Source organism: Myotis daubentonii, chromosome 1 (genome assembly GCF_963259705.1).
Source record: "Myotis daubentonii chromosome 1, mMyoDau2.1, whole genome shotgun sequence".
NCBI classification, from domain to species: domain Eukaryota; kingdom Metazoa; phylum Chordata; class Mammalia; order Chiroptera; family Vespertilionidae; genus Myotis; species Myotis daubentonii.
Window position 1 is genome coordinate 35,943,970 of NC_081840.1, and position 23,811 is coordinate 35,967,780.

The 23,811-nt window shown below is 40.2% G+C and overlaps 1 long non-coding RNA gene across 1 annotated transcript in view; it reads right to left on the reverse strand.

Moving 5' to 3' along the window:
• Positions 1-406: 406 nt before the first annotated feature.
• The window catches only part of LOC132217260 (uncharacterized), a 114,800-nt gene continuing 91,395 nt past the window's right edge, over positions 407-23,811 (reverse strand). The window contains exon 3 of the long non-coding RNA XR_009448871.1: positions 407-601. This is a non-coding gene — a long non-coding RNA (uncharacterized LOC132217260). The remainder of the gene's footprint in view (positions 602-23,811) is intronic.

The following is a 23,811-nucleotide window of genomic DNA, read 5'->3' on the forward strand; positions in this document are numbered from 1 at the left end:
GATTGTGATTTTGGTAGAAAGAATATTATCCCTACAACTTTCCTAAATACGTGAAATGCTATTTGAAATATACATTTCATTTTTTTTTTTTTGGTTATTCTAATAGCAAAAGAAGAAATATTTGAGGGAGCAAAAAGACAATCCTACAATAAAAAACACCTACATAATAATTGTGGTTCTTGCAAGTGTAGACTTAAAAAGCTTTATTTAAAGCAGCTTTGGAATATTTTTGTGATAAACAGAAATCAATATAATTTATTCACATCACAATTTTCTAAAGCATGTTTACTAGTTCTTGTCTAATTCACACCCTGCCATCATTCTGTTTTCCTATAAGTTCATTTAAAAAGATTTATCAAACATAAATAAGAATAATTATGGAATTACGGAGTGGGATTACTTGTGAAGAAAAAAATGATCATCGGTTGTATTCTCATCAGCTATCCTATTTGACTTCATCATTAAGAAAAGGATTCAGGATGTGTAGTGGGTGAAGAGAGCAGAAGTGTGTTTTCATTTTGATATGATAGCTGCATTCAAGTTATTCTCCTCTTCACAATAGACTTTACCTAGCTTTATCTTCAGAAGAAGCCACTTTCAGCTGAAAAGCAGAAGTGAATAGAAGTGTCATGACATGGGATTAACAGTACAGCCGGTTAGTAAATCAAATGTTTGAGGCGAAGAAAGTGGAATGAGACACCCATCAGCAGGATGGACTGGCAGGGTGTCATGAAGACGAATGAAAAAAAAAATTAATCATTGGTCGATGCTCCTGATATTGATACTGTTTGGAAAGCACAGGGTCTGTTTAACTCGTTATTCACTGTAATGACTCTGAGGGCATTAAGATGTTCCCAGCAATGTGAGTTCATATTGAAGTGATACCCATAGGAGAAACTAGCCCAAGTTCTGTTTCCAACTAATAGAAAAAGAAAATTGTGCCTGAGGAGGAAAAACTGGCCAGTACGGTTCACTTTTGAGATGCGTACGTATCTGTCCAAAACTTCACTGTGGGTTCATGTCATAACATCCACATGATTCACTAAAGAATTTACATATGGCCCAGCCAGTGTGGCTCAGTGGTTGAGTGTCAACCTGTGAACCAGGAAGTCACGGTTTGATTCCCCATCAGAGTGCATGCCCAGGTTTTGGGCTGGATCACCAGTATGGGGTGTGCAGGAGGGAGCCAATCAATGATCCTCTCTCATCATTGATGTTTCTGTCTCTCTCTCCCTCTCCCTTCCTCTCTGAAATCAATAAAAATATTTTTAAAAAGAATTAACATATATCTACACACATACATGTATATAAACCCCTTTATATTGCCATTTACATAGATTTTCCAAACTACTTAGAGTTAAAGATTTTAAATCTTTGAGAGTTGTAAATAGATATAAGCAATCAATTTGGAGCACATAGAAATGAATGTGTAAGCACATCCATGGGTTTCTCTTCTCATTCTGGTACGTATCCATACAAACACGTAATAACTTGAACTGAAATGGCTGATGCTTAAAGATTTATCTGAGTAGCTTGGGAGATTCATGTCATCATTAGTGTCTTCACATGGAAGATTTTTAAAAATTCCACATAGTTTGCATTTACTCCAGAACTCCATGGTTTTCAGTATTTATGTTATTCACAGCAAGTTTCCCTAAGAGTAGGGTTAAAACTCTTATGTGCCTAATATTTACTTAAAACTTTGTAAAAAAAAAAATTCATACACACAAAGAAGCCCATTAAATATTCACACTTTAATATATGTTCCTCAGAAACAAATGTACAGTCAGATAACATAAAGAATTATGAATGACTAATTATATTTTGCATATTTACAGCAAAGACAATTAGCAAATAGCTTTTATATGCAAAATAAATGAAAAAGTAATTAAGATGCACTAACCAGAGCAGCAATATCAAGTCTGTTGTCTTGTGATTCATTCCTAACAAACAATAATTATGCATTCATTGTCATATAATTAAAACAGCTCTGGCCTTTAGAAAAATGGTTATTTACTGTATAATAACCTGAAGAGTGGCAGAAGTTCCTCATAATGGTGAGCAGGATAATTAAATATTTCTTCTTAGGAAATGCTCACCCAGTTTAGTTTATTATCATAACTTCTACCAGCAAGCAGCTGTTCCTCAGGAATGCCAGTGTTCTCTCTCCCGTCTGGGAAAGCTGTTTTCCATTTTGTCTGCAAGCCCTCGCTTTCCCCCCTTGCTGTTAAATGGAGCAGGGATGCTCCTTTTCACCTACGGAAGGCTCGCCTCCCCAGGGGCCATCCCGTGATCCCAAACAACGTCAAGGCCTGTCTATCTCTGGGGCTAGGCCTGCGTTGGGCCGTACAAATGTGTGTCTGCTTTGCAAGAATGTAGTCTGTGTTGGAAGTTATGCTAGGACTTCTACTTTGTACTCACTCAGATAGACCTAGAAGTTAGCATGAGCCTTCGGGCAACGTATAGATTAATTAGTTAAATACATAACATGCAGTATTTATCATGTTAGCTAAACTACCAGAACGTTAGAAATCCAGCAGCAAAGTTCAGAAGGGTTGATGTTTTGGTGTGGAGTCTCATTACAGTGAGGTCGCCTGCCCTCTGCGTTCCCCACGGGTGGACAGCGAGGGCCATTTTGCTTCCCCAAAGCTGAGAAGATCTCTATGCTGTGGCCCCCGGTTACGGTTACGTTACTGCCTGTTGTTCACCCGGATAGAAACTCAGTGCCTATGAAATGCAATCAGGAATTATTTAAGCAGGAGATAGCAATTACTTTGTGTCTACTTGGAGTGTTGTTTTCACATGTTGATACTAATACATTGTCATGTATGTATAGTCAACAAAATTATTTCATGTAATAAAATCGTGTGTGCTTTGGGAGCGAAGAATGCGGAGGTAATGGGGAAGAGCAGTACTTGTTGACTATCAGTTACCAACTTTTTAAAAACTATAATAGCAATTTTAAAAATTATTATTTCTAACACATTATATATTAGAGAAAGATAAATCTTAAGTAGGAAAAATGTACCTAATTATTCATTTAGGAATTCCTTATCACTTAGAATATTCTTTTTATTATACTTATTACATAGTATGTAATAATATTAAATATAAATATCAGCCTCAGAGAGTAAGAAAATAAATGGTTTTGGTTAGGTTTTGTGATTAAATATTTCATTAAATATTTGTAACTAATTATTTTGGCAGTTACTAAACTGCCATTCATTTCTTTATTGAATTCAAGAAACAAATATCAAACAGTAAACATAACATCTTGTTGTGTTTAATGTGAACAAAGAGCCATGACCTTATTTTGAACAGTTTATTCTGAACTATTTTGGTATTTTCTAAATATTCTGCACCATAAGCTCCTTTAGGCTTGTGATGAGTGGAGATGGACCACAGAGAACCTAGGGAGATGAAATATGTTCCTTGCCCCTGTGTCACATTTGGGATAATTTAACTGTAGCTTCGAATGCTAAAAAGAAATAACTGCCCAGAAGTGTAACTGGCCAAGCATATTAGTGGGGCTCCTGTAGGCTACCACCAGAATTTTGGAATACAATAAAATAGAATTTAAACTCACAGCAAGGCATTCTGATAATTAGTTTGTTAGTAAAAGGTAGAAGAGAAAATGAATACAGTCACATCTGGCAAAAACAGTGTATGATTATCTATTATCAGCATATCAGAATCACCAGGAGAAGAAAAGCTAGAAAAATATTTTAGATTTTATAATTGATATTTTAGGGAATCTCAGCAATCCCAAAATAATTGTAGGTAGTCATCATGGGAAAATAATCATCTTCATTTATCCTTACATATGTTTGTGGTTTCGTATTGTTTTAAATTTTAGTTATTTGAGCTGTTGGAGAGGCAAATAGACCATAGTTGTTTTTTTTTCTTTTTTTAACTAAAATGTAGACTTTATGAAGAATTCCTTAGTTTTTACCAAATGTACTTTTGTTCTGTTTTAAGAACCCATCCAGCAACCACAGCTTTTTTAAATTCTTAGTGCTTATTAAACTTGTTCATGTTACCGTATGTACATATGTATTTCATCAAATTTAAATTCTTATTAAGTATGTCAGTAATCTTCCATCTTGCAGATTTAAAGAATATGGAGTTATTCATTGTTATAGTAGAAGTATCAGTTTATGTATCTGCTATGACAGAGTAAAAGTGATCAAACATTACACTAACTCTTAGTAATGAGCTTGTTTCTCTCTTCAAGAAACAAAGTTCATAAGGGTAGGAGGTGAGAAGGGCCAAAAGGTGAATGCATGCCCTATTTGTAAGCTTCTTGCCATCCTTCCTTTCCAGAGTACACATTTCTCAGCAAAACGGGAAATAGGAAGACCAAGCCCCAACTTTCAGACCACACCATGAAAGCTGTAATTTTTCAAAATTTACAATTCACCTTGAAGTTGCCATTGGTACCTTTCAATGTGGATCCTCATCATCCACCTCAAGTTCATTGTCTTATATATATACTAGAGGCCCAGTGCGCGAATTCATGCATGGGTGGGGGTCCCTTGGAGTGGCCTGCAGGGATCGGGCCCCAGCTTGTGCCTCCAGCTTCGCAGCCCCACAGCCCGCCTGGTGCCCTGCCTTGGCCTGGCACTGTCCCCTCACCTACTCCACCATCCCGCCTGCAGGGCGATTCGTCGGGGCTGGGCCCCCTGCCCAGATCCCTCAGTACCTGGGAGCCGGGAGGTGGCCCTGCCCCCCGCCACTGCTGTTGGTCACCATCTGTGGGGTGATCGGCGGGGTGATCGGGCCCCCACTCACACCCGCCTTGGCCTGGCACCGCCTGCTCACCTGCTTCCACCATCCTGCTGCAGTCCCGCTCTCGTTGGGGTCCATCGGGGCCAGCAGTGCCTCCACTGTTGTCGGCTGCCAGCTCCACATTGCCGATGCCTGCCATGTTCCACGCCGCCCCCTGGTGTTCAGCACATGTCATAGCGAGTGGTCAAACTCCCGGTGGAAGGACCACCCAAGGGGACAATTTGCATATTGGGCTTTTATTATGTAGGTTACCACAGGACCATGCCCAGGCTACAGAATGGGAGATCTTGAGATGCAGGGACAGTGCCTTTTTCTGTGTATGTGTTCTACGTGGTGCACAGAATGCGGCAGCTGCTTGATAGATACTGTTGGGTGAATACTCGCATTACACATTCAGCAGGCACACACCAAAGGGTGTTTGAACCTTTTCAAAATAGTGTTGAGGGAGAACTTTCTGTCTCCATATGGTTCATCCCCAACCTGCTCCTTGCTTTCCTTTCTACACCTCGTCTCAGTTCCCACATATCTTACAAAAACACACACAGCCTGGATCTATCTGTAGTCATGTTTATGATATACATGCAGTAGACCTTTAATCAATACTTACTGAGTAACTAATTGACAAGCTAAATAAATGAAAGGAAGAAATTAATGAATGAATAATATACATATTAGTTGAATGTGCTCACAGAGGTGCAGAAGTATACCCCTTTTCAGCAAAAGTAATCTCTTTACGCTGCCTCAGCTTTGGCTCGGGTGAACTTTGTGGTGTGGCCTCAATGCCATGGCAGTGTGAACATTCACATGCCAAGCTCATGAAGTCTTTCTAGGGCATTTTTTAAAAATAAATGTGTTACATTTAGGCCTAAAGGATAGCCCACAGGGGAGGCGGAAAAGTCATTGTTTCCTGCAGACACAGACATTCCATCTGATACTCCCTCTGGCTCTTAGGCCAGCCCTACTATGATTGTTGACTTGGTGCGTTCTATGTTCTTTCAGAGGGCTCGCATGGAGCTGCACTGCATGCTCTGAATCCTCTCGCTCCCCTGTGTGTAGCTGGAAAAATTATCCTGCAGATTATGAAGGAGAGCACGAACTAAAAGGGACATTTTCGAATTGATGGCCTTATATTAAGATTTTCTTTATAAAAAAATTTCCAAGGTACTTTACTATATTTTAATATAAAAGTACTCCTAAGCCTAATATTTACTCTAAAGTCTAACAACCTAGAGCAAAAAAAAAAAAAAAAAGGCTTTTATAAAGCTCATATTCAAAAGCAGAGGAGAGAGAAAAGATCCTAAGTATAGATAGAATCCAACCTTCGCTTCGGAGAACCGGCTTTCATTGGCTTCATGGATCTTCCAATGAATTAGTATGAGCAGGTACAAAGCAAAAGAAAGTCCATTTATAAGCTCCAAATGAAGCCGTGTGATAGAAAACTGGGCTTAAAGTCACACTGGCCTAGAATGTTTTAAGTCCAAGTCAGGTGAGTCCTAGAGATGACATAAAATCTTCAGGGCCCCCTTTTCCAACCAATCAGCGAGCATTTTCTGAACTCTGCCCTTCTGAGCCGTAAGACGCTCCTGAGAGTTTGGTTTAATTTGAAAAACAGCAGAGTCAAGAAAACCCTAGAAAAGTTGTTGTATAAGTATAAATAAAAACATATTAAGCTAGAATGCTGTGCTGAAATTCAGGGTTAATTTCTAGAATTTAAACACAGACTTTTTGGCCTGGCCGAGTGGTTCAGTTGGTTATAGTGTCATCCTGTGCACCAAAGGGTTGCGGGCTCAATGCCCAGTTGGGGCGCATATAAAAGGCAACTGATCAATGTTCCTCTCTCACATTGATGTCTCTCTCTCTCTCTCTCTCTCTCTCTCTCTCTTCTCTCTCTCTGAGATCAATAAAAACATATCGTTAGATGAGGATTAAAAAAAACAATAAAGTAAAATAGACACAGACTTTTTCATTTTGTAAAATTTTATATGTTGTTAGTTTTGGAAGGATGGAATCATGACCCTCACTCTCAGACACAGCTGATGTGGGCTGGGTGGTACGTAAGTCTGCCCTGTGTACTGCACATACCCAAGCCTGTCAGAACTTCACCCTGGGCTCCATGCTGGGTGTTCCCTTCAATTTCTGGGTCCTGGGAGAGGGAACTCCTGTTCCTCATTTATGTCCCAGATGCAGGGGACATGCCGAGAGAACCTGTGTCTTACCCGGTCACCCGCCAATGAGGCCAGATCATTCATCCTGAGGAAGCCACCTGCCAAGGCTGGTTCAGGCAAGGGAGAGGACAGGGATGGGCAAGAAGCATTGTGGTGAGTGCTGCAAGTTCAAGAGAACCCCTTTACTGCTGGCACAAGGCCCCCCAACGTGGGATGAATCAGATTCCACCAGCTCCAATCCGGCTACATTATAGTTGGATAATAATCCCGAAATGCACACTGATGCTGAAGAAGTCGCTTCTTCAAAACTTTAAGGCAACAATTAAGTATTCCATTGTCATGGCTCAATTAAATGGTTTGGCCTGAGAAAATTGGGGATTGTAAAGTGAGGATGGAATGTGCTTTGATCCTCTTTCCAGGGTTATTGTTTCATTAATAAATGAACATGTCATTTGTCTCACAGAGGGAGCTCATGCCCTCCAGGCTTTTTTCCCTTTTTTGTTCAGGTTTTATAAAGATGAATTTCCAGTGCTCTGAAATACCATGGATTAGTAGTTAAGCCTGACAGCACTTCGGGGAGTAGCGAGCTTAAAGTGCCTCACACAGGTCTCCAAAGCACTTGTTTACTAATAGACGAAATCAGCGACCGTCTGCAGCTGCTGATATCGCATTACCATTTGGAAAGACAGTAGCTGAGATAACAAATCACACGGTTTTAATAATTACTCCTGCATTCCCGCTTTTTGTTTCCTGCATAACTGTAAAGGCTGGATGTCTTCCAAATAAACAGATAAAAACAGTATGAAACTTTTATCTTTTAATGATAATGACAGCACATCATGTTTCACTAAAAATTTCCCGCTGATTTTTTTTCTGATTTCTAGAGTTTCACTAAAATGTAATTATACTTTATAATTCCACTCTTTTTAACATTCACTTCAAAAACTATTCACAGTGAGCCAGTTTGCCAGGCACCAAGAGTCAGGGCCAACCTGCCTGGACTCACCCACGTTGACTCACCCCTGAATTCTGTCTTGGGGTAAACCTGTCATTGACATTGCATCCTGTACTACGTTGAGCTGCTTTGCATTCAAATTAATAGCTAGTTTAATTTGAATGTAAAATAGCTTCATTTATGCCATCGTTTTTTTAAAAAAAAAAATAACGAAGGCATTTGGCAATGAATGGATGTTTAAGATATGACACATTTGCAACATATTTTTAATCCTAAATTGAACCTATATTAGGATGGGGACATTTTAATCTCAATAGATAAGTCATAAAAGAAGCCCTTTTAAAAATCTGCATAGTAAGTATGTGCTCTAGGGGTCAGAGCTCCTCCATTGTGCAGATACAGTACAGGGTTTGGTTCATATGGTTGGCGCTGGGCATTTTCCAGCAAATCTGTGTATTGTTACGTTTCTATAGTCTGAGAATGGCAATTGATTTTTAAAACACATGCTGCAACTTTATTTGCTCGGTAATTACATGGACTTTATTTGGAGGTCAGTGAAAGAACAACTGAATAGGAAAATGAAGGCTTCCTCCCTTGTGCAATGAAACCATAAAAGTTGGCAGACAGAAAGGAATGCTAAACTTTTTCCCAGAGCTCTGAGTTTGGTTTCCGCTGGTCCACGTTTCATTGGGTGATTAGAGAAAGCTTTTTTTAAAGCCTTACTTCAGAATGATCTTAATTGGTGCAAGGTTGAGCCCTTTCTAGGAGGGGAGGGAAAAGGTTGAATAGCCTTTTCAAGTCACATGAAAGTTTCGAGGATGAATGTACGATAATTAGATTAATAAGTAGCTTAATTTATCACAGCTGAGGATTTCAACAGCCACACATTAGAGCAAGAAAAAAAGATTAGTGTGATTCTAGTTTGCAAAAAAAAAATTGTACTGAAACTTGATTAACCTTAAACACAAAGTGCCTTTCTTCCTCAATATAAATGTCTGATGGGGAGGGCGGGGGTGTTGGGGGAGTGAAAAAGGGGGAAGAGAGGACCTGAAATAATCAGAAAAGTCCTGTTTTATTCCTTTCTGTCTCTCAATCAGTGGTATCTGGATTGTTTGAATCAACTTTTCCTTTCACTGTTTTTTATTTTTTATTTTTTTAAATATATTTTATTGATTTTTTACAGAGAGGAAGGGAGAGGGATAGAGAGTTAGAAACATCGATCCGCTGCCTCCTGCACACCCCCTACTGGGGATGTGCCCGAAACCAAGGTACATGCCCTTGGCCGGAATTGAACCCGGGACCCTTCAGTCCGCAGGCTGACGCTCTATCCACTGAGCCAAACTGGTTAGGGCTCACTGTTTCTTTGAATGATGGGTTGGGAATCTTAAATTATGTTGCCCACCCATGTCCTAGAGACACCTCTTTTCTGATGTGTAATTTGTGATGAGCAGATTCTCTCACCTTTGTTGGAAAAAGAAGTAATGTGGTTGGGGGAACGGGATTTGGGAGAGACAGTAAATCTAGTTAGTATGTCTTGGAAGCATTGAGGCTTAGATTGTTGGATGATATTTCCAGGAGTCATCTCAGGTTTTTAAAGCCTGGATTTAGTCCCGTGCCTTCAAAAATCTTCGGTTACCCAAACAAGGAACAGTGATGAGTTTAGATAATCAGTACTCATCAATTGAAACATGATGAATCGAGACCGTTACTATAAAAGAAAGAATACTGCAGAATATTTACTGAAACAGGGTTAAAAATCAAACAGGAACTGGCATTCAAAAATGTGCATGAAATCAAATTATGGTCCATTGGGAGTCTTTTTCTCCATCTCCTCCATATATGCATAATAAAGTGTTTTGATAAAAAGTGGAATTTGCTGGAATATCGGATGGTCCTATCCAGCAGGGGTGGACTAACATTGGATTTGATGAACCTTAAATTTCCTAACTCCTGTCTGGCTACAATTGAAACTTCAGCACTCGGTGGAACAAAGCCGCAGGCATCAGCTTCGGTTTCACAATGGAAGAGCCTGGGGTGTGAATCTATGGTACCCGTCAACACTCAACAGTCATTGTGGCTGGGAGGCCGGTTAATAAGAGCCCAGGAGTGGAGCAGTGTGTGGGACGTTCCCCCATGGCTGCCTGAGAAAGGTGTGTGTGGCTGGATGTGACGGGCAGTTGTGACACCCTCCGACTAGAAGGAAAAATACCAGACAACCTTGGGGACAGCACTACCTCTTCCACAGCAAAAATCGCTGTGCCTTTCTCTCCGGACTCTGAAGCTTGCAGAGGGTTCTGAAAGGGGTGTGGGTGTGGTCGTGCACATGACCCCAGCTAAAACATGCAGAAGTTACCTGCGGCCCGGCCAGGTCAAGCAGGGCAATGCCAAGGGCACTCATGCACGGGCCGGCGTGGGAAGCCCCATTGCTGGAGCCAGAGCCGAGGTGCATTCGTTTCCACGGCGGGACCCTTCTCTCAGAACTCATGTCCTCTTCTGAGATGAGAGAGAAGCTTTAATTTTATTTTAAATCCTATAATGAAAGACATCACATTATGGATGAAATATCGTTTAAAGCACTGAAATGTAAAATGCTGATGTAATTATGGATTCAATAAACTTGAAAAGCTAAGGCACAGTTTGGTCAGCAGCCCAAGGCTGAGAGAGCTTGCTGCTTATATCTAAAATGGGCATCTCATTACAGGTTAACATTATTTAGTTAGGAGAAGATATGACCTCTAATTTGCTTTTAAATGATTAATTTGGTGTTTAAATAAAGTGTCCTTTATTTAATAATGTTTTCTTCAGCCAATTCACTCTGTCAATAAACGCTTTGTTTAACCTTCTTAAAGGAAACATTTTCTCTGCTCCGAGGCGATTAATGAGCTAGCAAATAAATAGTCCAGGAAAATGAACTAAAATTAAGAGCTATCCAGGACAGCAAATGTGCTTGAATCCATGGAGTGGGTACTGTAGGTTACTGTGAACTATGGCACACACTGTCTCCATTCAGTCCTCATCCCATTACTCTCCTTTCTGTCACAGCTCTTGGCAGAAACAACGCATGCTGTAGAACCTGCCAACACGGAAACACCCCATACATAGTTAAAGGCATTTTCTTTGTTTGTTGTTGTTGTTGTTTTATATATTTTTTATTGATTTCAGAGAGGAAGGGAGAAGGAGAGAGAGCTAGAAACATCAATGATGAGAGGGAATCATTGATTGGCTGCCTCCTGCAAACCCCCTACTGGGGATGGAGCCCAAAACCCAGGCATGTGCCCTGACCAGGTCTATTAGAGTCCCACCTGGCCACAGCCACGTGGGCACCAGGGATGTGCTCCCCCACCACAAGAATGTCAGGAACCCATTGCATGCTGGGGAGAAGGGGGCCACTGAATATTTTTTAAATATATTTGTATTGATTTCAGAGAGGAAGGGAGAGGGAGAGATAGAAACATCAACGTTGGGCTGCCATCAATGATGGGCTATCTTCTATACAACCCCTACTGGGGATCGAGCCCTCAACCCAGGCATAGGCCCTGACTGGGAATCAAACTGTGACCTCCTGGTTCAAAGGTTGATGCTCAACCACTGAGCCACACCGGCCAAGCTTCTGCATATTTTTTTAGGAAACCAGTTACCATAAAAAAGTTTTGAGTACAGTTTTTAAAATATCTATTTGTAGTTATCTCTATTTGTTAGGGGATAACTGAGGAAATTAACACAAAAGCTCTTGTGAGATATATAGCATGAAAGTTTTGACCAACATTTTCTAAATAGGGGCAATTGCTAATGGTAAAGGGAAAAAATTCTGTTCTTTGAGATGTAATTTAAATTCTCAGAGTTTGCTTACAAAAGATAGAAGATTAATGCTACTTTATGCTGCTTTTATATCTAGTTTTAAGGGCTAGTCCCATGATAACAAACATATACTATTTTCTGGAGGTGAGGGATTTGCATATAACTATAATTTAATTTCCTTCAAGTTTTTTGTGTGATTCTGCACAGCCATTGTGGTTTATGGCCATTTGTACTAATGGAAGAATCACTATTGGAATTCAGTCAATATTCAACAAACTTGTACCGTGTGCCTGCGCACTTGACAACATGCTGTACATCTGGCATTGGGCCCACCTCGTTCCTGTCCTCAAGGAGCTCATACTCTCCTGAGGAAACTGACATTTATTTAAATAAATAAATTACAATAAGGTAAGCTCTATATTTCAGGTGTGTGCAAGTATACATTGGGAATATAAGAAGGGAATTAAGGCTCTATGATGGAATCTGGGAAGACTTCCTAGAGGAGGTAGCTTTGGAGATGGAACTTGAAGAATGAGTAAGAACAGAGAGAAGTGAAGAAGGTTGCTTTTCCAAGTAGAGAGATATCACATGCCAAGACATGGAGACAGGGTCCAATTTGGCCTGCTTAAGAAACCCCTAGTTCACTATTGCTAGAACATAGCAGTATGTGCATAGCATAGAAAATGACTGTGATCAGGAATCTGCAGACAAATCACAAAATTCATTTTATGCCATGCTAAAGAATGTGGTTGCTATTCCATACACCATGAAAACTGATGAGTTGTGTTGCCTCTTTGACAGATGTATGGCTTCCTAGACCAGTGCTGTCCATTAGAGCTTCCCACGGTGATGGAAATGGCTTATCATATGCACTCTCCAATACTGTAGTCACTAGTCAAATGTGACTATTGGGTGCCTGAAATTTGGTTAGTGTGAGTGAGGAACTAAATGTTTTATTTCATTTCAGTAAAAGTTAAACTTAAATAGCCACATGTAGCTAACAGCTACCTTCCTGGACAGTGCTATTCTAGACTAAAGCCCTTGGACTATACCCGGACTAAAGTTGCTATGTTAAAGCTCAAAGGAATGAATTCGCAGGGGTTTTGTTTGTTTGTTTATCACTTCTTAAGAGATGTCACTAATATCCCACTGGGGTTTAAAATCTTAGCAAGGGCCTGGCCGATGTGGCTCAGTGATTGAGAGTCAACCCATGAACCAGTCAGGGTACATGCCTGGGATTGCAGCTTGATCCCCAATAGGGGGTGTGCAGGAGGCAGTCAATCAATGATTCTCTCTCATCATTGATGTTTCTCTCTCTCTCTCTCTCCTCCTTCCTTCCTCTCTGAAATCAATAAAAACATATTTTTAAAAAGTCTTAGCAAGGGCTTCACTTCACAGAGCTTATCAGTATTATACATAGTTAATGAATAGCATACATTTGTCCTGGTAACCAGGATACTGGAGTCCATCTAAGTACTCATGGATGCATTGCTTTATAAGAATCTTGGATTTTATGACCATTTACATTTTTGGAATGTCAAGGATGTATCTATATTGTCTGATGACAATATAGATAAGTTAACTTGGGCTTTTTTTAAAAAAAATCAGGTTTGTAATAATAGGGAAGAAATTGCCAAAAGTCTGTGATTTTGAAAACTTTTTTTTATGATAAAGAATTTAAAAATAAATTTCAAAAAAAAGCTTTCAATATATAGGGAAGTGATAAGGAAAAGGGCTAAGAAAGACAATGGACAGGACACTCCATTAGTTCCATGACTTCGTGGACCGAGGCACACACAGTGCAGAAGCTTAACAAGAAGGGGGGAGGGCAGGACGACTCACTGCTTCGTGGACATAAATGGAAAACCTCAAGGTGGAAATGTGGTCAGAGCACAGCAGTATGAAGAGACAAAATAAAACTATGAAAGAGATATTATACTAATAAAAACTATGTGGTCATCACGCCCTCACGGCGTTAAGCCCTCATGCTGCAACCAGCGATCACCAGGAGGCTGTGTGAGCAGGCGGCAGGGGCGGTAGGCGGGGCTGCCTTGGCTGTGAGGCATGTGTGGGTGGGCAGGGACTTGACGCTGCTTCCCCAGCAGGGAGTTGACCAGGAGGTGCATCAGGGGAGCAGATGGCGGCTGCTTCTACCAGGGGCCAGCCTGAGGCTCAGGCAAGCCACCGATGGCAGCTGCCACTGCAAGGGCCCGAGGCTCAAGCAACCAGGGCCGGGTCAAGGCTCAGGCAAGCTGCAGTAGCTGTGAGGACTGAGGCTTGGGCAGCCTTGCGGCTGGCAGTGGCAGCAGCAGAGGTGTGATGGGGCATTTCCTTCCCCTGATTTCCAGGTTGCCTTCCACAGAGGGACATCCCCTGAGGGCTCCCAGACTGTGAGAGGGGACAGGCTGGGTTGAGGGACTCCCCCCTCCCCCAGTGCATGACTTTTCATGCACCAAGTCTCTAGTAAACAATAAAAGGAAAAAAGTTTCAATCTAGAGACTACAAAGTAAATCTATAGCCCTGATAAAGTTAAAGAGAGTTATGGAAGGCAAATAAAATGTTTAATTAGGAAATCTTTCAAAAGATATAACTCACATGATTCACAAATAAAAAATATATAAAGCATTATTCTCCATGTAAGCTTTAATATATCCATTTAATGATATACTAATTCCTATGGAAAGAAATTATGAATATCCTTATACAGTTCCACTCCCAGGGATCAATGTCCTATTTGTTAAATTTTTTTAAGGCAAGTAGAGAAAATTTATATATAAATATATAACTAAATATAAATATATACATTCTTCAAATGAATAATGTATAGTATGTTTATATTTCTCAAAGAAAGAGTGTGTGTGTTTATAATTTACTAATACTAACAGAGCAAACAATGGAAGGAAAAACAAAAAACAATATTTAAATGGTCATATATTAGAGGAAAGAAGAAATAAGAGAGCAGTAAGAGAAATAAAAGCTAATCTTCCTTGAATAGATATGTTTTATGATACGGCTTGAGAAACATACAAAATTAAATTTTAAAAGCATTCCTTAAAAGTAAAAGGTAACATAAAATAAATAAATTTAATTGCATATCCAGTCGTTAGGAGGATAATAAGAACAGCAGAAAGAATTTTAAACTCTTTACAATAATCATGTTATGAGTGTTAGCTTTAGTACTAGTACTAGTATCCTGTGTACTGTGGAAAAAGAAAATGAGAACATTTTTGATGATCTAATTCTATTCTCTGTGGTGTCCTTAATAATTAGAATTCTTTGGGAGAGAAAAAGGAGATGTAGACGCAAGACAGAAGAGTTTGAATAACAAAACTTATGGTCCTAAACTTGAATTAGAAATATCAGTATGAACTATATTTTATCTTTTTTAAAAAAATCCTTGACTTTATCTACTGAAAAGGATTAGAATAGCTTTAAGATAATAATAAGTATGTAAGTGTTCTTAGCATTTAGATAGTGGACTTAAAATCCTATTCCCTTCAAGGGAAATGAGAACATCATAAGAAAATAGCTAGTTTCAAGTATGAGGCAGAATATGTACAAGAATAGACAAGAATATTTTGTCAACCTACTAGATAGTAAGGAAAACATCAAAGATTATGAAAGACATGTCAGAAAGAGGCAGGAGCCAACTCAAAGACACTGCCTCTTGCCAAGGATGGAACAATTTGAGCATTGGTGAGGATGTGGTTTGAAACCCATCAACTGTGCTTGAACTCATGAATTCACAATGGTCCTGAAACAAACTAATTATTCACTATTAGAGGATGTTGGTCAGCCAAAATTATTATGTAAATAAGGAGAAACAAGTATTTATCTCACCTCTCCTATATATTCTACACCACTGTTTAACCCAGGGGTCCTCAAACTACGGCCCGCGGGCCACATGCAAATACAAATATTGTATTTGTTCCCGTTTTGTTTTTTTACTTCAAAATAAGATATGTGCATTGTGCATAGGAATTTGTTCATGGGTTTTTTTTAAACTATCGTCCGGCCCTCCAACGGTCTGAGGGACAGTGAACTGGCCCCCTGTTTAAAAGGTTTGAGGACCCCTAACCAACAGTATATGAGGAGAATTCTTTATATATATATATATATATATATATATATATATATATTTATTATTGATTTCAAAGAGGAAGGGAAAAGGAGAGCGAGATAGGAACACCCCCTACTGGGGATTGAGCCCGCAACCCAGGCATATGCCCTTGACCAGAATCGAAACCAGGACCCTTCAGTCCGCAAGCTGACACTCTATCCACTGAGCCAAATGAGCTAGGGCTACCAGATAATTAATTTTTTGGAAGTATTCCAGTTAATAAACAAAGAAGAAATTTAATATTACCATTTTATAATCCTTTGAGGAGTTCATGGATCTAGGCATTGAAAATCAATGATTAATAACATCACAAAGAGAAATAACCAAATATTATGTGCCCCCCGATAAAATAATAAGCCTCTACTTAAGAAGTAGCCTGGCTTAAAATTTCAAACCTGATTTGATCAAGCTTTTACATTCAACTATTAATTTATAGGAAAAAAAAAAGAAGACAGAACACATTAAACTGTACCATGAGGATACAATCAGAAATAAACAGTGCAAAGGACCCAGCTTCTTCAACAAATCTTATATAACAAAGAGATAATGTGCAAATGATTGTCATGCCCTGGCGCCCTCGCACCCCCCGGCCCCAGCGTCGGGGGCCAGGGGACCTGAGGCCACGACCCCCCGCCCCAGCACTGGGGCTGGGCGACCTCGGGTTGTGCCTCCTGCCCCAGCACTGAGGCTCGGGGACCTAAGGCTGGGCCGGGGGACCTGAGGCTGCACCGGAGGACCAGAGGCCAGATCTCCACCTGGCAGGGCTTGACAGGGGACATGAGGCTGCGCCCCCCATCCGGCGCCAGGCCAGGAGACCTGAGGCTGGGCCCTCTGCCCTGCGGGGCTTGATGGGGGTGGGACCGGCCGGGTCTGGGTCTCATGTGATTTCGAGGTGCAGGCGGGTGGGCAGGGACTTGACTCTGGGTCTTTCAGCATGCTCCAGACTCTGACAGGAAAGAGATTTTCATATACATTTTACTAATTTTCTTTTATCTCTGATGCTTCTATTATAGAGAAAGGGCAAATAGCAATATTAAAATATTTCCTCTAATTAATTCCCTTTTAATGTACACAAATTTTGTGCACCAGGCCACTAGTAAGTTATAAAAGGAAAAGAGAGAGGGGGATATGGCTGGAGAAACCTATAGATTAAAAGAGTGTTCAAAGACATAACACCTAGTATGAAGGTTAAATTTATATGAACACTTGGCTAGTCCATGGCACCCAGATATTTGGTTACGCACCAATCTAGATGTCGATATGAAGATTTTTTTAGAACATATAAATAAGTAGACTTTGAATAAAGCCTATAGAGGTCATCCTCCATAATGTAGGTGGGCCTCACCCAGTCAGTTGAAGGCCTAAGAAAAAAGACAGGGGTCCCCCCCCCAAAAAAGAGCAATTCTTGTTCCAGACTGCCTTTGGACTTGAGCTTCAACCTCTACTCATCCTTGTGTCTCCAGACTGCTGGCCTATTCTGCAGACTTTGAACTGCCCTCCACAATTGTTCTCTCTCTCTTTATTTATAGATATTCTCTCATTCCATGACATATATAGAGAGATATAATATTATGAGATATATAATAATAATATATTATATAACAATATGTATTATCCTATATAATAAAAGTGTAATATGCAAAGTGACTGAACAGCAGGACGACTGGTCACTATGACGCACACTGAACCCACCAGGGGGAAGACGCTTAATGCAGGAGCTGCCCCCTGGTGGTCAGTGTGCTCCCACAGGGGGAGCGCCTCTCAGTCACAAGCTGGGCTGACGGCTGGCAAGAGCAGTGGCCCGCCTCCACAGCAGCACTAAGGATGTCTGATTGACAGCTTAGGCCCGCTCCCTGTGGACTTCTCCCCAAGGGCTCCCGGACTGCGAAAGGGCTCAGGCCAGGCTGAGGGACCACCCCCCTCCCGAGTGCACAAATGTTGTGCACTGGGCCTCTAGTTATATATAATACAAGAAGTATTAAATATCTTTCTTTCATAGACCATGAGGAAACAGGTATTCTTATACATGGCTGGTAGGAAATTCAAACTGGTATAACCTTTAGAAAAGGAATTTTGCAAATTTATCAAAATTATAAATCTATTTTTACCTTTTGACCCAGTGATTTCAATATATATATAATGATTAGATTAAGTAACTGTTTACGTGGTTGTTAATGAATATGTGAGTTCTTTCTAATATTCTACTAGCATTTATTCTTCTTAAAGTTTTTTCTTATTTTAATTGAACTTTTTATTGACCTTTAATATGCATCTCTACAGAATAACTACTTGGCTTGATGAATTTTGCACAACTGAGCACACCTAGGTTAGGCAACAGGACATTACCAGAACCTTCCCATCACTATCACTCCCACAAGGGTAGTCACCTTCTGGTTTTGCAACAGCATAGATTAGTTTTGCATATATTTGTGCTTATGTAAATGGACTCATACAACTGAAAAAAGAAAACTGATAAATATATGAATGAGTACAAGTGAAAGTTGAGGATCTAGAAATTGGTTTCCTGAAAACTTCCCATGCTTAGGTACCCCAGGTTCACATGTGCAGCAGCTTGAAGACCCCTGGTTCAAGGTCCAGAGTACCCCTTAGGATTATACCAGTATAATTATCACAATTTGAAAAAGCATTTTAAAATGTTTTCTCAGAGACATCTGTGAAGAAATTACATATTCATTTGGGTTATAGAATAAGTTGAGAAGAAATTATAAATATTAATATTTACAATTTTCAATATAAACAAGCCACATCAAGTTCTAAGTGCTAAGGGCATATGAAATTGAATAGGACATAACCTGTACCCTTGAAGACCCTCAAGTTTATTTGTAAAGATATATATTCAAATCATTATAGAATAAGATGGTTTGCAACAAGTTCCTTAAAAACACTATTTTAGGAGTCAGATTTTAGATTTCCATAATTTTATATCAAAGTGATAGTTGTCTCATATGTATCACAATTATTTTTTAAAAGGGGGGATTGATGACTAATATAAATTAAAAATCAAAGGTGAGCGCTTTTAAGCATCAGGCATGGATGGTTCCTAGGGCCATACATTATCATTTTGAAAATTTGTGATGCTGAAATAAAGAATGAAATAAACTATTACTTCAATGTCTAGAGCACTCAGAGAAAAAAAAAAAAAAGTAGAGAGAACATTTTTAACACATTTTAAAACCAGGAAAATTTGCAGAGCAATTTGGCAATATCTACATTGATGAAGTTTAAAGTTTATCTACTCTAACCTAACAATTTCAATTCTAATTTTATCAATTCTAGCATTCCTGATAAGATCTTAAACACAGTCACAATAATTTGATTATTAACCAGGCTAGAACTTAAAAGGTGGGAGGGAAAATATTTTTTAGCCCCACAGAAGTCTTGTCAACCTTTTTCTGCAAAGAGTTTTCCTTCTGCCGAAACCGGTTTGGCTCAGTGGATAGAGCGTCGGCCTGCGGACTGAAGGGTCCCGGGTTCGATTCTGGTCAAGGGCATGTACCTGGGTTGCGGGCATATCCCCAGTAGGAGATGTGCAGGAGGCAGCTGATCGATGTTTCTCTCTCATCGATGTTTCTAACTCTCTATCTCTCTCCCTTCCTCTCTGTAAAAAATCAATAAAATATATTAAAAAAAAAAAGAGTTTTCCTTCTAAGGGAGCTTATGAAAAGTGATGTTATAGCTGAACTTGACCTTCAGGCAGAGTAGTCTTAAATAAACTTTTGCCATCTAGACATTTAAAACTCAAAAGTTAAGTAATGTTTTGTTTACATAATATGAATTTTTATGAGGAAAAAAATGTTTTCTGTCACACTGCTATAGAACTATAGAATTATTAATTGACAAAAGTATAGCATTTTTGTGCTGATGTTTTCCATAAGAGGCATGAAAAACTTTAGCTAAATTCTGGTACAATATGGAATACAGGAAAAATAGTTCTTATTCTTCTGATCCTTCGATTAAAGAGAATATTGAGGATACCTAGGTACCTGACTTTATCAACCATTGAAAATTCTGTAATGAATTACTGTTGTAAATGTTTTTAATATTGCCTTCTTAACATTTACCTGAAAATAAAATTAATTAACTGCTTTACTCTCCATGTCATAACTTGAATTAGCCTAACATGGCTGTCCTCTAACTGGTCTTTTTTGGAAAGACTAGAGGCCTGGTGCACACTCCTGATCAGGGTGGGGGGCCGATCAGGACTGGGCTGGCCAGGGGGAGGGGCCGCAGGAGGTTGGGGGGGGCGATGGGGACCCCGATCTGGCCGGTGGCCACCACAGTGCCCATCATAGCTACTGGTCATTTTGGTCATTCTGGTTGCTTGGCTTTTATATACTAGTACTAGAGGCTCAGTGCACAAAATTTGTGCACGGGGGAGGGGGAGTCATGTTCCTCAGCCCAGCCTGCACTCTCTCCAATCTGGGACCCCTCAGGGATTGGACCTAAACTGACAGTCAGACATCCCTCTCACAATCCAGGACTGCTGGCTCCCAACCTCTTGCCTGCCTGTCAGCCTGATCACCCCCTAACCCAGGGGTGGGCAAACTTTTTGACTCGAGGGTCACAATGGGTTCTTAAACTGGACCGGAGGGCCAGAACAAAAGCATGGATGGAGTGTTTGTGTGAACTAATATAAATTCAAAGTAAACATCATTACATAAAAGGGTATGGTCTTTTTTTTCAATAGTTTTATTCATTTCAAATGGGCCGGATCTGGCCCACGGGCCATAGTTTGCCCATGGCTGCCCTAACCCCTCCTCTGCCAGCCTGATTGATCCTAACTGCTCCCCTGCCAGCTCAGTTGCCCTCAACTGCCCTTCCCTGCTGGCCTGGTCACCCCCAACTACTCTCCCCTGCAGGCCCGGTCCCCCCCCAACTTCCCTTCCCTGCCAGCCTGGTCGCCCCTAACTGCCCTCCTCTGCAGGCCTGGTTTCTCTCAACTTCCTGCCCTTGCCAGCCTGGTCACCCCTAACTGCCCTCCCCTACCAGCCTGGTTGCCCCTAACTGCCCTCCCCTGCTGGCCTGGTCACCCCCAACTGCCCTCCCCTGCTGTCCTGGTTGCCCCTAACTGCCCTCCCCTACTGGCCTGCTCTCCCACAACTGCTCTCCCCTGCTGGCCATCTTGTGACCACATGGAGGCGGCCATCTTTGTGGTAGGGTGTGACGGTCAGTTTGCATATTACCTCTTTATTATATAGGCCTGTGGTCGGCAAACTGCGGCTCGCGAGCCACATGCAGCTTTTTGGCCCCTTGAGTGTGGCTCTTCCACAAAATACCACATGCGGGCGCACACGTACAGTGCAATTGAAACTTTGTGGCCCATGCGTAGAAGCCGGTTTTCGGCCTGGGCGAGTCTATTTTGAAGAAGTACTGTTGATATTTGGCTCTGTTGACTAATGAGTTTGCCGACCACTGATATAGGCTATAGATTGGATAGTTTCCTTTGTTTCTTATCTAAACTGCCTACAGTGAATTGCCATGGGTCAAAACTCACCAACCTTTCTATCAGCCACCTCACCGGTGGCAAACATAGCTTGTTTATAGATGTCAACTCATCAACATTTGAGTGTGGAGATAAATCTTTGGGAAATATGTGTAATGATTTAAAATAAAGGTACCTTCATGGTATATACAAATAATGGAATATTATTCTGCCTTAAAAAATGAGAAATTCTGCAACAACATGGATGAACCTTACAGACATGCTGGGTGAAATAAACCAGACACTAAAGGCCGCACATTGTGTGTTTCCGCTTATATGAGACTAGAGGCCCGGTGCTCAAATTCATGCGCTGGTGGGGTCCAGCTGGCCCACCCCCAATGGGGGCCGTTGGGGTTGGGCCGGCTGGGGCGAGGGGCCATGGGCATTCTGGTAGTTTCACCATTCAGTCAATTTGCATATTACCCTTTTATTATATAGGATACCTAGAGGAGTCCACTTATTGACACAGAAAGTAGAATGGTGGAGGGGAAGGGAAGTGGAGATTTGTTGTTTAATAAATGCAATTTCAGTTTGGGAAGATGAAAAAGTTTTGAAGATGGATGGTGGTGATTCACAGCAATGTGAATGTATTAATGCCACTGAACTGTACAACTGAAAATGGTTAAAATAATATGTTTTGTGTTATATATGTTTTATCATAATAAAATAAAATATTTTCAACTACATTTTCAAAAGCAAAGGAAACTGTGGCTGATTTTTTAAAAAATATATTTGTTTTGTCTTTTAATATATTTTTATTGATTTCAGAGAGGAAGGAAGAGGGAGAGAGAGAGATATAAACATCAATCATGTAAGAGAATCACCCATTGGCTGCCTCCTGCACACCCCACACTGGAGATGGAGCCTGAAACTGCGCATGTGCTCTGACCAGGAATTGAACTGTGACCTCCTGGTTCATAGGTTGACTCTCAGCTACTGAGCTACAGCAGCCGGACCACTGTGGCTGATTTTGGCTCATTGTAATATAAAATAGCTAGAAGATTTCTTTCTTCATGAAAAATATTGTTACAACAAAATAAATACATTTGTAAAGATAAATAAATGCATAGATACATAAATACATTTGTTTTAAATAGTCATTACTATCTTGGCCCAACATTCATTTTATGAAAATGTCACGTGTGAGATAAACAGAAAACGTGATCATGTAGACCCCACATCTTCAACAAAGTTTCACTCTGTGGCTTCCGGAGCTTCCAGGAATTAGACTGAAATTGGCTGCAGCTAGAGTATCTTTGGGTTGAGAAGATATAAATTAAAATGTTCATTTTGGTCATTAAGAAAAATCAAAAGTGGAAACCCTGAAAAGGGGAATTTTTTAACGTGAAGGTTGTTAAACCACATCAGTACAATACATTGAAGCGAGGATATAAAAGTAAATTATATTAATGAATGTACTTGTGTTCCCAAACTGTTTTCTTGGCCTGAAATTATTCAACATATAAAAAGATTCCCAATAACATCAATGACTGGGCAGGAAACTGATAACCGCTCAACCTCCCACTCTACTTACCACCCCCCGCAAAAAATAAAATAAAACCGGAGCACTGACGGCACAGTGCTCTCAGCCACTTTGCTACCCTGAGAAAAGCAGAGGGTCGGCGGAAATTATCCTGTAATGAGCAATCCATCTGCTGTACCTAAAAATGGAAGAAAAATGCCACCCTCGACTTTTCCATGGTAGTAAATTAAAGCCTAATGTATAGTTCTAATTGCTAACATTTTCTCTCTAATTATGGTTCAGTTTGGCTAGGATTTCCGACAATCCCCTTGTTCCCCTAAAGCAAACACCAGAGAATATTCTAACCCCACTGGTGGCATTTATTAATAACCCCCTTGACAGATGAAAAAAAAATCATTATTCTATATTAGACAGGAAAAGATTTTCCCAGCCAAAGCTAATTGATAAAAAACCCATTTAGTCAGTACAGAGGAACTGCTTTTAGAGAAGGGAAAAATACAACAGTGTCAAAAAACAAAACAGCCTCACGCATAGTATGATGCTACCTGGCTACTATTTGGGGTGCCAGCAAGGGGAAAAAAAACAACCTGATAAATGTAGGAAAAAAACATCCATGCACACTTAGGTACTGGATGAGATGAGAGGAAGCGAGCTCTCTTGTGAGGGATTCTTATTTTGTACCGCCACGAAAGAGATAAGATATGAAAAGTTGGTTTCTATAGATGGCAAATACAAACACATACAAGAACAATTGTCGGAATATTGCCACATTCTTCTATTTAATCCCTTCCATTCTTATTTTTTTAAAGGCATTATTCCTTTTAAACGAATGTACAAAACATACTAAATACAAATCGGTATTTATCTATAGGTCTAGCTCTCATCAAACAGTATACAGCTTTCTGAGCGACAATTAATAATGTCGAAGTAGTAAATAAAAATAAGATTTCTGATATACTGAGAGGAGGCATGGTTTTAAAAAAAGAAAGACATGCGCTG